This window comes from Bos javanicus, chromosome 6 (assembly GCF_032452875.1).
Source record: "Bos javanicus breed banteng chromosome 6, ARS-OSU_banteng_1.0, whole genome shotgun sequence".
NCBI classification, from domain to species: Eukaryota; Metazoa; Chordata; class Mammalia; order Artiodactyla; family Bovidae; genus Bos; species Bos javanicus.
This window is the reverse complement of record NC_083873.1, coordinates 94,732,523-94,748,233: the sequence shown is the minus strand read 5'-3', so window position 1 is coordinate 94,748,233 and position 15,711 is coordinate 94,732,523. Positions and strand designations below refer to the sequence as shown.

At 36.9% G+C, this 15,711-nt stretch overlaps 1 long non-coding RNA gene across 1 annotated transcript in view; it reads left to right on the top strand.

The window, feature by feature from the left end:
- LOC133249762 (uncharacterized) overlaps positions 1 to 14,687 on the top strand; it is a 40,984-nt gene extending 26,297 nt beyond the window's left edge. The window contains exons 2-3 of the long non-coding RNA XR_009737090.1: positions 9,331 to 9,572; positions 12,812 to 14,687. This is a non-coding gene — a long non-coding RNA (uncharacterized LOC133249762). The remainder of the gene's footprint in view (positions 1 to 9,330; positions 9,573 to 12,811) is intronic.
- The last annotated feature ends 1,024 nt before the right edge of the window (positions 14,688 to 15,711 follow it).

Below are 15,711 nucleotides of genomic sequence, written 5' to 3'. Positions count from 1 at the left end.
CTAAGTCACTTCAGTCGTGTCCGACTCTGTGTGACCCCACAGACGGCAGCCCACCAGATTCCCCCGTCCCTGGGATTCTCCAGGCAAGAACACTGGAGTGGGTTGCCATTTCCTTCTCCAATGCATGAAAGTGAAAAGGGAAAGTGAAGTCGCTCAGTCGTGTCTGACTCTTTGCGACCCCATGGACAGTAGCTTACCAGGCTCTGCCATCCATGGGATTTTCCAGGCAAGAATACTGGAGTGGGGTGCCATTTCCTTCTCTGGTCATCAATGCTAGGAACCCCTAAAAGCCAAATATACCATCTCATTGTTTTAGTTTGCATTTCCTTAAAAATTAGTGAAATTGAGCATAATATTTACTTCTGTTTGCGTTTCCTAGTTTATGAATTGCCTCTTAGCGGTGATTTGTCCATGATTTTTCTACATATGTAAGATTCTTTCCCCAGTTGACTTAAGAAGCTGCTTTGTCTACATGGAGCTTTAGTTGTATGTGTTGAAAATATTCCTCCTAAGTGTGTCTTCAATGGGAGGAAGGTAAACACTCTGTATTCAAGAAATTGATGAAAAAAGAAAGTAAACAAACAAGCAAGCTGGGTGTGGCTGATAGAAAAAGAGTGAAAGGCAGCAGGAGTGAAAAACAGTGAGAAGTATAGAAATACGGAGGCTATATAAAGGATTTTAGCTTTTATCCTGAAGGAAGGAGAAGCCTCTGAAATGTTTTAAGTTAGGTGTGGGTAGGATGAAGTATGGAGATGATGGTGATTTTGTAAATGAGGTTTATTATAAGAATTCTTTAAAAATAATCAATCTAAAACTCTTAGCAAAGAATGGAACATGGTAAATATTTAACAAATGCCTGTCGTTCATTGTTAATATGAATATAATGATGACTATTAACATTTCCGTCAGAAGGAGACTGAAGTCTGGTGAGGCTAAATGATTATTCCAATGACATGGCTATAAAGAATCACAGATAGATGTTTCTAGGCTAGATCTCATTCTCATTCTGATATCCAGAGTGTGAGTATGTCTACAGCAAGCAATTCAATGAGCTCACAACACAAATCTGGGCAAGAGAGTGATCCTGTTACAGAGTAAACATTAGGAGTATTAACAAAAATGCAATCGTGCATTAGGTCACTCTCACAGGAGTCATACCACATGAGTGTGATCAATGTATTGGAGGCCAAAAGACTCAGTTACAATAATATTTACACAGAAGAGGTCTTGGGAAACAATATTATCCTCATTATAGAGTTAGTCGGCCAGGATTTACAAGTGCCATTTTTTAAAATTAAATAATCTGCAAGCTTCGTGTTCACAAACACGCACATACTCTGTGGGCCCTCAATAAATACTAGCTGACTGACTGACAGATAAACATCCCCATAAACAGATAAACACTTCTAAGTGAAGTGCAGCCATATATTTAAAGAGGCAGTATCAGATCTACGTGTATAGAGATTAAATATATGAGGAACAGAGCGAAAATGCAATAGTGAAAATCTCTTTCTAAATTGTGATCTGCTTAAAGAGCAAATGAATATACCCTACAGCAATTATTAAAGTGTCCCAGATGAAAGTTCTATTAAAATAGCATTAGTCCACAAAATAGATGCTCTTCACCAATTCTAAACAAATCCATTTTTGTTACTTAAAATCTTTACTCCATCTATCAATTAACTTGCAAATAATGCTAACAGTGACCTTGTTAATATGTGTGGTATATCTTGAGAAGGAGATATAGTATAAGGAAACAGGAGAGTCGGAACTAAAGAAATGGACATTTCATTGGGACCCCCTGGCAGTCCAGTGGTTAAGACTTTGCCTTCCAATGCAGACAGTTGGGGTTCCATCCCTGGTGAGGGAGCTAGATCCCACAGGCTTCATGGCCAAAAAACCCAAACCCAAAACAATATTGTAACAATATCAATAAAGACTTAAAAAATGTCTCCATTAAAAAAATATTTTAAAAATTCTTTTTTTAAAAGCAGGCATTTGATTATATCATCTCCTCTCAGTTCTTAGTATGCTAAAGTCCTATTAAATATCCTTACCTAAACTAATGAATAGATCCTTAATAATGTAACTGAAATGCAGCAACACAGACTCACAATCTTGATGTTAGTACTTAACTAGTTCAATGATCTTAAGCGAGATTTAACCTTCTTTAATATTTTTAATTTCAATTGGAATAATTTAGTAAACCATTTCTTTACATGTTTCCTTAAATATGTGTAATATCTGGTACAGTGCTGGGCTTTTAATAAGCAAGATATGTCTTCTTTGCTGATATTAGTTACTGACTGATAGTGAAAATGACAATTTCCCCAGTAACAAAGGTCTATTTAGCATCAGTCTCTCCTGACTATGGGACCGTAGTGAGGAGTTCCAGGTATGAGAGCTGAACTCACAGGATCAGACTGCTGATGGATCTCTGGAGGACAGGACAAGTCTGGTCTAAAGATGGGTCCTGCTCCCCGGGTTAGCATAGGTTTGATGCTTGAATTGTGTAAGTTATTCTGGCCAGACCCAAAGGAGAAGCTGAAGACCACGAGCTCACCTTAAGAGGGAAGATAAAGGATATAAAGAACAGTAAGTACGAGTGAAGAGAAAACTCTAAACCCTGGAATAAGGACATGAGCCAGCCAATTGGATTAAAGGGCCAAAAAAAAAAGGGTCTTGTTGTGGTGGCCATTCGTTTGTTTTTTTGTTTTAAGAACTTGTACTCCCCATTCCTTCAAGTTATATGGTGTATTGATTTCAGTCATGCCTAAGACTAACAATATTTTTCAGCATCCCAGTCACGGCTTCATTTTTTGCAGAGCTTAGAGGTTCTTTGTAAGAAGGACTGAAAATATATAGTGACACATTTTAAAGATTCCAAGTAGTACAGTTTCTGAACACTGTATTAATAGGGTACTAATGAATACTGTTGATAGTGTAGAAAGTGGCTTATAAAATGCCTATAATTATGCTCTTCCTATACCTATTTCTTCACTTCCCTCTTTTGCTTGAAAGGGGGCTAAGATGGTCTGCAGTGCTAGGCATTCAATTTATCTTCTAAAATGACATCGAATGTTTTCTTCTTAGAGTTTTTAGTAATCCTGTAAGAAGCTATTTTTAGGCCAAATTTAACTGAGAAAATGTTTACAGGACAAAATTAATGAGCCTAATATTAAATAATAAGAGGTAGAATTTGAAACTAAGAACGTTTAAAATTCAGGAATTGTAAAACAATTCCAACCTATATACACATTAAAAAAAATTGTAGTCAAAACTCCAAGGTAGCTTGCTTTAGCTGATCAAATAATTTTTGAAAATATATGGAAATATAAGAGTGTACGAATTGACAAGAAATTTTGAAAAAGAAGAATATGAGGGAAGAACTTCCCCTATTAGTTGATAAAACATTATAAAGCTGTAAACAAAACCATATGACAGGGGCATAAGAATAAGTGGATAAATGACTGATTTTGGCTATAAACTCCTACTAAAATTACACAAAGAGTAAATTTCCTAAGGACTGAATACCTCTACTTAGCTCTTTATCTGTATCTATTCCTATCCCTCTCACTGCTCCTACTCCACTCATAACTCTAGATCTCTATTTTTGCTTCCTTTTTCTTGTTTTTGGCCACACCATGTGGCATGTGGGATCTTAGTTTCCTGACCAAGGATTGTACCTTGTTTTGCCCTCTGTTCTGGAAACACAGAGTCTTAACCACTGGACTGCCAGGGAAGTCCTGCTCTTCTTTAGGATTCTCTGCCTCTCTCTCCTTACCTATTTATGTCTGTCAGGCTATTTATCTATCTATACATATATCTATTTATATCTATACATAGATATGAAGTAGGCAAGAACATTTTACCCAAGATAACACAGATATATTGAAAAAAGCTGAGAGGTTCTATTACAGTGAATATTTTCAATGTCTTTAAAGAAAATATATCAGCAATTGAATCAAAAGATAAATAATATAATTGAAAACATCTCCAACACATATGAGAATGGATTATCCCTAGACCATAAAGAGCTTTTACTAATGAATAAGCAATAAATCAATTGTAAACTGTATAAAGGAAATAAATAGGCACATCACAATCTACATGGGATGTTACTACACAGTAATGTCTGCCAGGGCTTCTCAGGTGGCACAGCGGTAACGAATCCACTTGCCAATGCAGGAGATGCAAGAGGTGCGGGTTCAGTCCTTGGGTTGGGAAGATCCCCTGGAGAAGGAAATGGCGACTCACTCCAGTATTCTTTCCTGGAATATTTCATGGACAGAGGAGCCTAGTGGGCTACAGTCCATGGGTCACAAAGAGTTGGACACTATTTGGACCAACACACACACACAATGTTTATTATTCACTAAGACACCTTTAGAACCTCTGTTGAAAATTAAGTAGTCAAAGTTCTCACCTCTACTCCTTACAATTTTTGTTTAGTTTCTCCTCTTAAACTATAACTAGAGAACTCAGTAGTCTATAAAATTTGTTCTTCCTTAAAATTCTTTCTCCTCCAAAATTTCAAGACCTTCCAATTAAAATCCTCAGTTGATTTGAGCTATTAATATCAGCTAGATACTGATTTTTTAAAAAACATATACTAAGGTAAAAGGCTTATGTCTTCTAAGGTATCTGCATTTGTACAAGTAAAAGACACAACTGTTTGATATTGTTTTATAGACTGAAGATGCAGAAGGCTTCTACTGATTGGTGTTAAAAGATTCTGGAATGGGCTACAATTAATATTAGAATATTAGAATTAGAATACAATTAATATTAGAATTAAAATTCAGAGATAATTGTGTTCTGAAGAGGTTAATCCTTATCTTCAGATATAAAATACTCAATATGAAGTAAGTCAACTTATCTTTTAAAAACATCCAACAATTATCAGAGAAGCCCAAAACCTAGAGTTAATATATATACTGAAGTTAATCCTATATTCTGGATTAACTTAATACTGTCACCAAGAGGAAAAATGCCACAGCAGTGATAAATGATACTGCAGATGATAGTGAAGTTAGAAGAAAGCAAATAGTAAAAAACTATCACTAGGAGTTGGGCACGACTGAGTGACTTCACTTTCACTTTTCACTTTCATGCACTGGAGAAGGAAATGGCAACCCACTCCAGCGTTCTTGCCTGGAGAATCCCAGGGACAGAGGATAGAGGGACAGGGACAGTGGGCTGCCGTCTATGGGGTTGCACAGAGTCGGACACGACTGTAGCGACTTAGCAGCAGCAGCAGCAGCATGCAGTTAGAAGGCTTCCCAGGTGGCACTAGTGGTAAAGAACTCGCCTGCCAATGCGGGAGACAGAAGAGACCCAGCTTTGATCCCTGGGTCAGGAAGGTCCCAGATCCCTGATATTGGGAACGATTGAAGGCAGGAGGAGAAGGGGATGACAGAGGGTGAGATGGTTGGATGGCATCACTGACTCAATGGACATGAGTTGGAGCAGGCTCTGGGAGGTGGTGAAGGACAGAGAGGCCTGGTGCTGCAGTCCATGGGGTGGCAAAGAGTCAGACACAACTGAGTAGCTGAACAACCACAAATGGGTGGGAAAAGACTGAGTGGTGAACAAGGCACATAGACAATTTTAACGGCACAACGAATTAGAATTTAATTTTATTCCATATTTTTTGTCAAAATACTTTTATGAATTTCCCCATAAGCAATAAACCACATATCATCTTAAAAGTCTGAATGTGTCAATGACCTTGTTGTTAAAAAGAATAAGCACTTTTACATGACACTTATCTTCTAACCCAATCATCCATCTCAAAATATTGAAGTGAAAGATGTACAAACTTCCTCTACCTAAGAAAAACATTATTTTGAAAATAATTCCTGTTGATAAATGCTGATTTCTTCCCTCCCTAACTCTCACTTCTCTCCCTTCCCTCGTTTTATCTTTTCTTCTCATTAGTAGTTGATGGAAAAAAATTTTTTTTTTCCTGGTTTACTACTGTTGCTATCTTTTGCTATCTTTAGGAACATCCTAAAAACATATTTACTTTAGTTTTTCTTTACTGCTGTCTTACATTTTTTGGTATCTTTGACATAATGGATATATAATTAACATCATTGGTGAGTAGAATGGGGAGGGAGGAGGGAGGAGGGTTCGGGATGGGGAACACATGTATACCTGTGGCGGATTCATTTTGATATTTGGCAAAACTAATACAAATATGTAAAGTTTAAAAATAAAATAAAATTAGAAAAAAAAAAAGAAAAGAAACTTTATAAGATCAATAGCCAGTAATAATCTTAGAGAAATTATTTCATGCTCACTGTATGCCAGGTTTTATGTCAAGGACTTTATGTTTTACTTTTATCACAGTTTATGAGCTTAATCTTATGACTACCCTATTTGTAAAGGAGGAAACTGAGGCTTAGAGAGATTAAGATTACAGGGTTAGTCACAGCTAAAGATGAGCGATTCCTGAAGGCAGAGATGTCTGAGTCTAAACTAGAACGTACACCCTACCCCACTGCGAGATGGGTCCTGGAAACAAGTTTTAACTCTGTGGGGACACCATATTTCAAAAATAGTTTCGAACAATTCGAGGCATTTAGAAATAACATGACATTGTGCAGTCCAGTGGTGAGTTAGTAAGTGTGCCAAGTCCTGGGAGCGAGGCAGAGGTTTTCTATCTCTCTGCCTCCTGTTTCTCATTTCCTTATACCTGTTTGTAAGATCAAAGGTAAATTTATGAAATATTTAGTGAACAACCCAGCTTCATAAAGAATATGCACAGCCTGCTGGTTTTGTAGATTTTTCCAGACAATAATTTTTTTAGGGTATTTACTCTTTTGCTATTATAGTGGATAAAAGTGACCCGATTGAAACTCAGTCCTCATCTTCATCTCCTGGTTGCGACTAGGGCAAATATACGTTCAGGTCGTATTCAACAGAAAAGACACATCCAATCTCATTCCAATAGGTATCTGAGCAACTATCAAAGATACATTATCTTTAGAAGGAGAGGGAAGAAATGAGTATCAGGTTACTAAAGACATGACATCCTAATTAAAAGAGCCTGCGTAGAGCGCCAGAGTGGGTCTAGACAGAGCCAACGTGATTGTGAAATCTTGTCGCTGAAGATGTCAGTAGCCTCAGAGCAGTTCCTTTAATTAGAATCTTCTTTTATTTTGTTTAAGCTCAAGACACAAAACTCATTGCAGTCACCCTGCCTAGAAACTGGGTTGCTTAGAACAAAAAGACTAGTCCTGGAAAAGAGAAAATCAGGGTCATAACGGTCCAAGTATATCAATATGTATATGGACCATCACTTCCTTGTAACAAATGGTAAGAAGATATGTGGGTGACAGTGAGAGAGGCATGTGGAGGGTCTGCTTTATCACCTACCTCTGACTATGTTTCCCAGCACAGCTCCTCGCCAATCCCAGGCCCCGGGCCATCATTAGTCCTCGCGCATGGAGGCAATGAAGGTGTCTCTTCAAGTAAATCATCTGAGGATTTTTATAATCTCAAATAAAATTTTCTAATATTTTTTTCTAAGTTTTCCAGGTTTAAGGTTTTAATCTTTTATTATTTATTGAGCAGCAGTTTGGAAGAGCATGGTGAGAAACCTGGGATATATAGTTGGATACAAAATCTGTGCTGTCCAGTGGTCTATTAAAAACTAATAAGTTCTTTCTTTTTCATATTATCACTGTTCTCTCCTCCGGTGCTTAAAAATTAATAGCATGTGGGTTTATAAACCTTTGGCTGTCGATCAGTAAAATTGTTGATAAATGTATTTTAGAGATTATATGGGAAATTCTGCATATAAATTTTCTCTTCAACCTCCAGGAAGATCATAGGCAACTATTTCAACTGAACATATTTTCCAGTGTTTTTTTTATGATATCAGGATAAAGAAAATTACATGTCAACATAACCAAATAAAATAAATCTATTTCAAACTGCAACTTTGAAAATTAATCAGAAAAGATGTAAATAAGTAAGGTAAATGCTGTGGAATAAAGGTAAATGTTTCTTACTTACTAATGAGGGTCTGATAAAACAACAAATCATTGCAAATAATGTCTTCTTGTTAAAATTAATGAGAATAAAATCAATAAGGGGACAGGACACTGTTCTGACTTCTTTTTGGCAAGTCTTAAGTCTCTGTGTTTATTTCTGGTATTAAGTAGAATTGATTTGCATCTGCCTGTTAAGTCTTAGCTATGGATGTGGTTAGAAATTTATAAAACCTGAAAGGGTCTGACCCTTATCTAATGAGGGAAAAATAGAAAGCAGGCACACTCGAATCAGTTCAAAATGTGAAGTCATAATGACATTGACTATTGAATTATTATTCTTGTATTATTTATGCATCTGTAAATCCAACATATATAAGAATACGGGGAGGAAGAAGAAAAGAAGGCAAGAATGAAGGGAAAAAAGGAAAGGAAGGAAAAAGGGGGAGGGGGAATGATTAATGGTGAATGTATGATGAGGACTAAATCAAATATAAAAAGGCTCTAAGTCCTATGCTGTTTATTTAACGTGCTTCTAGCTGTATTTTTTTTAAATCAGTTTTATTCTTTCAAGATAAGCATCATTCTTCCTTATCTTAGACTATGATTTTGAAAAAGCTTTACTCTAATTTTGGATTGTGTATGCCATTTGGACCTTCAATTTATTTGTGGCAGCAAGCACTCTGATGAAAGTACTGTTTGTCCTGTAATTGCTGTCTTCCAGAGAGCGTTTTGTTCCACTAGGATCTCCTAGAACAGTTTATTCTCAAAAAGATGTGGCACAGACTGATTCTTCATTTTAAGGATGCTCCTTTAACTTCTCCAGGTTTTAAACTAAAATATTATCTTGAACAATAAAAAGTGGGGGGAAAAATGATCAGGACCGGGGACACATTTCAAAATTTATACTGAATATTTCTTTTATTTTGGAAATGAAAATATATTATGAAATACAACCTAACGCTTACAGACAACTCACTCATGGCATGGATCAATACTATAACTATGTGGATGGAAACAAATTTTGTTGTAGAAATATAGAGTGCTTTTTAGCACACTGTATTTTTTAAAAACTTTCCTAATGCAAGCTTCATCATGAATGCAGTAATGCTGATTTTTAATAAAGACTATCAGTGTAAAGTATTGCTGTCTTTTTGATAAGCAAAGAATAATGACTTTATATGTTTTATGAATGCCATATTGTTGCTCACAAACTATCTTTGTGACTTTTGAAAACTAGGAATGAATAATCAGGAGAATGTGCATTTTATTTCAAGTATATTAAGTAATCTAATTCTCAGTCTCTCTCTCTTTTTTTTCTTTTCATTAGAAAAGACCCTGTTCTGGGAAAGATTGAAGGCAGGAGGAGAAGGGGACAACAGAGGATGAGATGGTCGGATGGCATCACCAACTCGATGGACATGAGTTTGAGCAAGCCCCAGGATATGGTGAAGGACTGGGAAGCTTGGCATGCTGCAGTCCATGCGATTGCAAAGAGGTGGAAAGGAATGAGGGACTGAACAACAACAAATTTTCAGTAACGTTGTATCAAGGCCCAAGTGATAATATCTGGTAGGAATTTACTAAGGAAATAAGTGTTTACAATATATACATACTTGTAAAAAGATGATCTGAGGTGACACAGAGCATAGCAGAATGGTTGGAAATAAAGTTAGAGAGGTCAAGAAACATATTCTTCAACAAAACGTGGTTGATGAAAAAAAGCTTGTAACAGGAGCATATGACAAGGTCCAACGATTTAGCTTTAAATATAGCTCTGGGCTTGCAGATTGCCAAGTCAAATAAGAGTATATTTCTCATTGTATGACAAAGAAAACATACCAAATCTTCTGACAAGAAATAGTATCACTATGCAAATAATATGGTAAATAATTCTTTGAGGAAGAAGCCAATTTTCAAGACACAGGTTAAAGATGGACTTGCAGCATTATTTAGATAGAAATTTCCTAGATGTTTCAGGAGGAGGAAGTGTTACTGTTTCTCATGACTTAACTTTTCACATCCATTTACAAATATAATATTACAAAACAGTGTTGTAGAGTGGGGCGAGCAGCAGCTTTGTCACTTGCAGTTAGTTTTCTGCCTGAAATGCTCTCCTTTTATAGCAAAGCTTTCTCATAGCACCCCAGTGTGGTGCTTCTCATTCTATATTGTAATAATTGATCTACTTTCTCTCACTAAACTATAAGGGCCTCCCAGGTGGCGCTAGTGGTCAAGAACCTGCCACTGGCGGGATGTAAGAGATGTGGGTTCGATTCCTGTGTTGGGAAGATCCCCTAGAGGAGGGCAGTGGCAACTCACTCCAGTATTCTTGTCTGGAGAATCCCATGGACAGAGGAATCTTGTTGGCTGCCATTCACAGGGTTGCAAAATGTCGAAGACAACTGAAGCGACTTGGCACACACTAAGCTATAAACTTCGTGAAGGTATAGAAGATTTGGTTAATATTTTATTCCTATTACTTAACATGGCCTCTGACACCTAGTAGATTCTCAATAAGTCCTTGGTGGATGAATGAATGGATGAACGAGTAAATATGGGGTTGCACTGAGGAGTCTTCCTCATCAAGAAAAATCCTTGTCATCAAGGGTTTGGGGTCAGACAATCGAGTGGGGAGAAAGGAAAGGGGAGAAAGACAGGACTATATATGGAGAGGCGTGGGTGTGTCTCAGCTCAGAACTCAGGTGTCACCTGCTCTTTTGAGCAGCTTCCCAATCATTAAAAGTCAGCATGGATATTGATTCTTCTGAATTAGGTGAGGGATGAGAAAAGGTGTTGTTTAATCAGAGTTCCAAAGCTCGAGCTGCTGTACACTTGGGGACTGAAGGAGAGAATCAGAGAAAATCTTGATACAATTCTATTCTAGAAAATGGCTTTTCCATGCATTCATTTTTAATAGTATATTTATCATAGTTGCCTTTGAGGAAGGCAAGTTATATTTAGCAAGAACTGCTATTAATTAGTATTCATGGGCATAGCCTTTCTTTCTGTTTGTTCTGGTGTTCCAAAATTGCAAGGAAAAAGTGCCTGCCATTTAATTATATTAAATCAGATATGTGAACAACAGAATTCTGGCGTCAAGGACTGTATTAGCAAATTGTGCCAATTAGAAACACACAGCAAGTACCATGCACTTTCCTTTCGCATTAGTGGCTTTTAAATCATATAGTGGCATAGTAACAAATACAGCTAGCATGGTATGACTGTCACATTTTCCACACATTCATTTTTAGCTACTTTGCCTTTTAAAGAAAACATACAGTAGGCTGTAGGCCTACACATAAAATGCTTCCCAAAATATGAGATAATTATATGCTTAAGGAGTAATATGCAAACACTCTTCTTCAGATAATTATGAACACTTATTTTTCCACATGGGAAACTAGCCAAGAAGTAACGACATACTGCACTTTGGGAAGTCATCCATGTTTAATACATGAAGCAGTGCCCCATCAAATACTACAAAAAGAAAGTTAACAGATTTCTTGTGATGAATAACCAAAAGTAAAGGAAAAAAAAAGAATTCTAAAATGATAGTATCCATCACTCAGTGCCCCATTAAAAAACAATTCTATGAAGGGACAAAAATCTGCTATAAGAATAAATGTTGGCAGTCATAAATAAATATTGGATTTTTAGTAGATTCTGAAGATATACCTTCCTCCCGGAGTATTCTTTGAAAATTGATAGAAATCAAAAAGTAAGTTTGTGTAAGCTGTAATTTTGGGTATTTTTTATTTACAATTAAGTAAATCTTGATTAATTATGGTAATCATAACATCAAATGAAGAAGATAGATAATTGTTGCTTTGGTCGTGTCCGACTCTGTGCGACCCCATAGACGGCATCCCACCAGGCTTCGCCCTCCTTGGGATTCTCCAGGCAAGAACACTGGAGTGGGTTGCCATTTCCTTCTCCAAACTGAAAATATACAAGATGCTAAATTATATTTTTGTCCATTGCTTAAGCATTCTAAAATCTAAAATTTTGCCAGGTCTCCATAATGATTTTAAACTAATTTTAGTATTAAGAAACTTTAAATTATATTGCCTTTGAAATTTAATTTATTTGAGGGCAAAACAAAGTGATGATGAACTTTAGTTTCTTTTAAGGTGTTTTTGTACATATTATTAAGAATTTATTGTCTGTTTGCTAATACTGTAATATTATCTGCTAAAGAAATTTTAAAACTTCTTTTATTATTTCAGGTAAAGTTTACACAGATTCACAGCCAGTAATTGTGTACTTTAGGGAGTCTGACAAATTCACACAAATATATAACTGACACCCCAATCAAAGAACACTCCTCTAACCCAGAAAGTTGCCTCATCCTCCATTCCATCAGTCTCTATCACCCTCAGGCAAACACTGCTCTGTTTCTGTCACTAAGAGTATAATATGTTCTTGGACTTCAAATGGAACCACCCAATATGTGTTTACTTGTTTTCACTGCTAAGTCGTGTCTGACTCTTTTGCAACCCCATGGACTGTAGCCTGCCAGGCTCCTCTGTCCATGGGCTTTCCCAGGCAAAAATACTGGAGTGGGTTGCTACCTCCTTCTTCAGGGGATCTTCCTGACCCAGATATCGAACCTGTATATCTCCTGCATTGCAGGCAGATTCTTTACCACTGAGCCATCTTATGCTATTTTTTTTTTTTTTGAGAGATTTATCTCTGTAGTTGCATGGAACAGTAGGTAATTCTCTTTTTTTATTACCTACTGTATAATATGTATAATTGTATAATATGTAGCTATTTATCTATCTTCCTTCCTTTTGGTACATATTTAGATTGTTTCCAGTTTGGAACCGGGAAACCTGGCGGTCTACAATCCATGCGATCACAAAGAGTCAGTTGTGACTGAGCACTGAACACACATGCTGGTTTGGAATTATTATTAATGAAGCTGCAATAAAAATATTTTTACAGGTTTTACTAGACTTATGTTTTGATTCCGTTTAGGCAAATACTTGGAGTTGAAATGCTGGTTCATGTGAAAAATATTTAAGAAACTGCCAAGCAGTTCTCCAAGTTTGGGTCAGTTTACACTCCCACCATCAGTATATAAAAGGGATTTCTTTGCTCCACACCCTTGCCAACATTTTGTGTTTTCAGTCTTTTCAGAAGTATGTTGCATACTTTTCAAATATTGGAGCATTTTCTAGATTTCTTTCTGTTACTAGTTTAAATCCGTTATGATCTTAGAACATTTTTGTGTGAATTAGTTTGTTTCATTGCTTACCTTGATGAAGACTGAGTTTATGTTCAAATATTAATATTAATAATACTATACTCCCCTCACACTTAGCAGGGCTTCCCTGATAGCTCAGTGGTATAAAGAATCTGCTTGCAATGCAAGAGACTCAGGAGATGCAGGTTCAATCCTTGAGTCCTGAAGATTCCCTGGAGCAGGAAATGGCCATCCACTGCATTATTCTTGCCTGAAAAACCCCATGGACAAAGGATCCGAAGGGCTACAGTCCAAAAGGTCGCAGAGAGTCAGACACGACTGAGCAACTGAGAACCGCACACGCTGTAAGTTCTAACAGTGTGTTCCCAGTCCCTTCCTGCCATCCTTTGTTGCGCTGGCATAGATTTTAACGTTTGCGTCTGCTATGAACAGAAAATATACTATTATCTTTCACTCCAAACAGTCATCTCTAGAGCAGTAAAGAAAAACATACATTTAATTTCCTTAATTTATTCCTTTTCAAATGCTCTTCATATTTTGTGTAAATCTAAATTTCTTACATCCTCGCTGCCTGAATACCTTTTGAGTATTTCTTCTCAAGATAGTCATATACTCATTAATTTTAAAAACTTCACTAGTTTTTTGCTTGTTTGAGAAAATAATTTATTTCTCTTTAATTTTTGGATTATACTTTACTAGGTATGGAGTTCTAAATTGGTAGTCTTTCTGTTTCTCTTTCTTCCAGTACTTGAAAGGTATCACCATTGTCTATTTTCCCACATGATTGCTGATGAGAAGTCTACTGTAATTCTTGTCATTGTTTCTCTATAGGTAATATGTCTTTTTTTCTCTGCAAGATTTTCCTTTTGTCTCCAGGTTTTAGCAATCTAAATATGATATATAGGTGTTCCCTTGCTGCTGCTGCTGCTGCTAAGTTGCTTCAGTCGTGTCCGACTCTGTGCAACCCCATAGACGGCAGCCCACCAGGCTCCCCCATCCCTGGGATTCTCCAGGCAAGAACACTGGAGCAGGTTGCCATTTCCTTCTCCAATGCATGAAAGTGAAAAGTGAAAGTGAAGTCGCTCAGTCATGTCTGACTCTTAGCGACCCCATGGACTGCAGCCCACCAGGCTCCTCCATCCATGGGATTTTCCAGGCAAGAGTACTGGAGTGGGGTGCCATTGCCTTCTCCGAGGTGTTCCCTTACCCCTCCTAAACTAAATGTTTTTCTGAGCTTCTTATATCTGTAGTTTAGTGTCTTGCCACTAACTTTGGAAAATTCTCAGCCATTATTTTTTTCAAGTCATGCTTTGGCCCCGTTTGCTCTCTGCTCCTTCTAGGATTCTATGGATGTTAGACTGCTTGATATTGTCCCGCAGCTCATAGATACTCCCTCTGCTTTCACTTTTTTCTCTTTGTATTTCAGATTGAGTGATTTTATTGACTTACCTGTGAGTTCACTGATCTTTTCCTTGACTGTGTAAAGTGTACGGATGAATCCACTGAAGGCAGTGTTCATCTCTGTTATTTTATATTCCTAGCCTTTCAGTTTGATTTTAGTTTTAGTTCCATTTCTTTTTAGTTTGATTGCAGTTTCTCTTTCCCTCATGAAGATATCTATCGGATCTAACATGTGGTATACCTTTTCATTAAGAGTCATTAACATAGTATAGTTATTTTAAATCCCTTGTCTGATATTTCCAACATTAATGTCATATTTAACTCTGGTTTTGATGATTATGTTGCCTTTTCAAACTTTTTTGCGTTTCATAGGCTTTGTATGTTTTTGTTAAAAGCTGGACATATTCTATAGAATAGTTTAGATATTGAAATAAATACTTTTCTACACTTGGGTATATATATGCCTGTCATTAGTCTGACAGACTTCCCTGGTGGCTCAGATGGTAAAGCATCTGTCTACAATGTGGGAGACCTGGGTTCGATCCCTGGGTTGGGAAGATCCTCTGGAGAAGGAAATGGCAATCCACTCCAGTACTATTGCCTGGAAAATCCCATGCACAGAGGAGCTTGGTAGGCTGCAGTCCATGGGGTCACAGAGAGTTGGATAGGACTGACTTCACTTTCACTTTTCATGTATATGCCTGTCATTAGTCTAGCCTGATTGTTCTTATTTGAGGGCGTACTGAAGTTGGAGGGTGTTTTATGTTGTGGTGAGGAGAAATTGGGAGTTAAGATTCATAAGTCTTGTATCTGTTTCCGTTTCACTAGCTATGAAATGAAACCAAGATTTTAAACATTCTGAGCTCTTCTACCTCCTCTCTCTCCCTTTTTCTTCTTTTATTTTCTTTTTTCCTCTTTATTTATTTTAGAAATTAAAGTACCATATCCATCTTGCCTACACAGGATGTAAACACGCTTTGAGAGTGTTGTTCCATACAGAGTTATAAAGAATTTTATATTTGCCTCATGTGAAAAGTTGTGAGTACTTCTTTAGAAGCTTCAGATTTTTTATTTCTGATTTTGACTTAAAAACAAGGA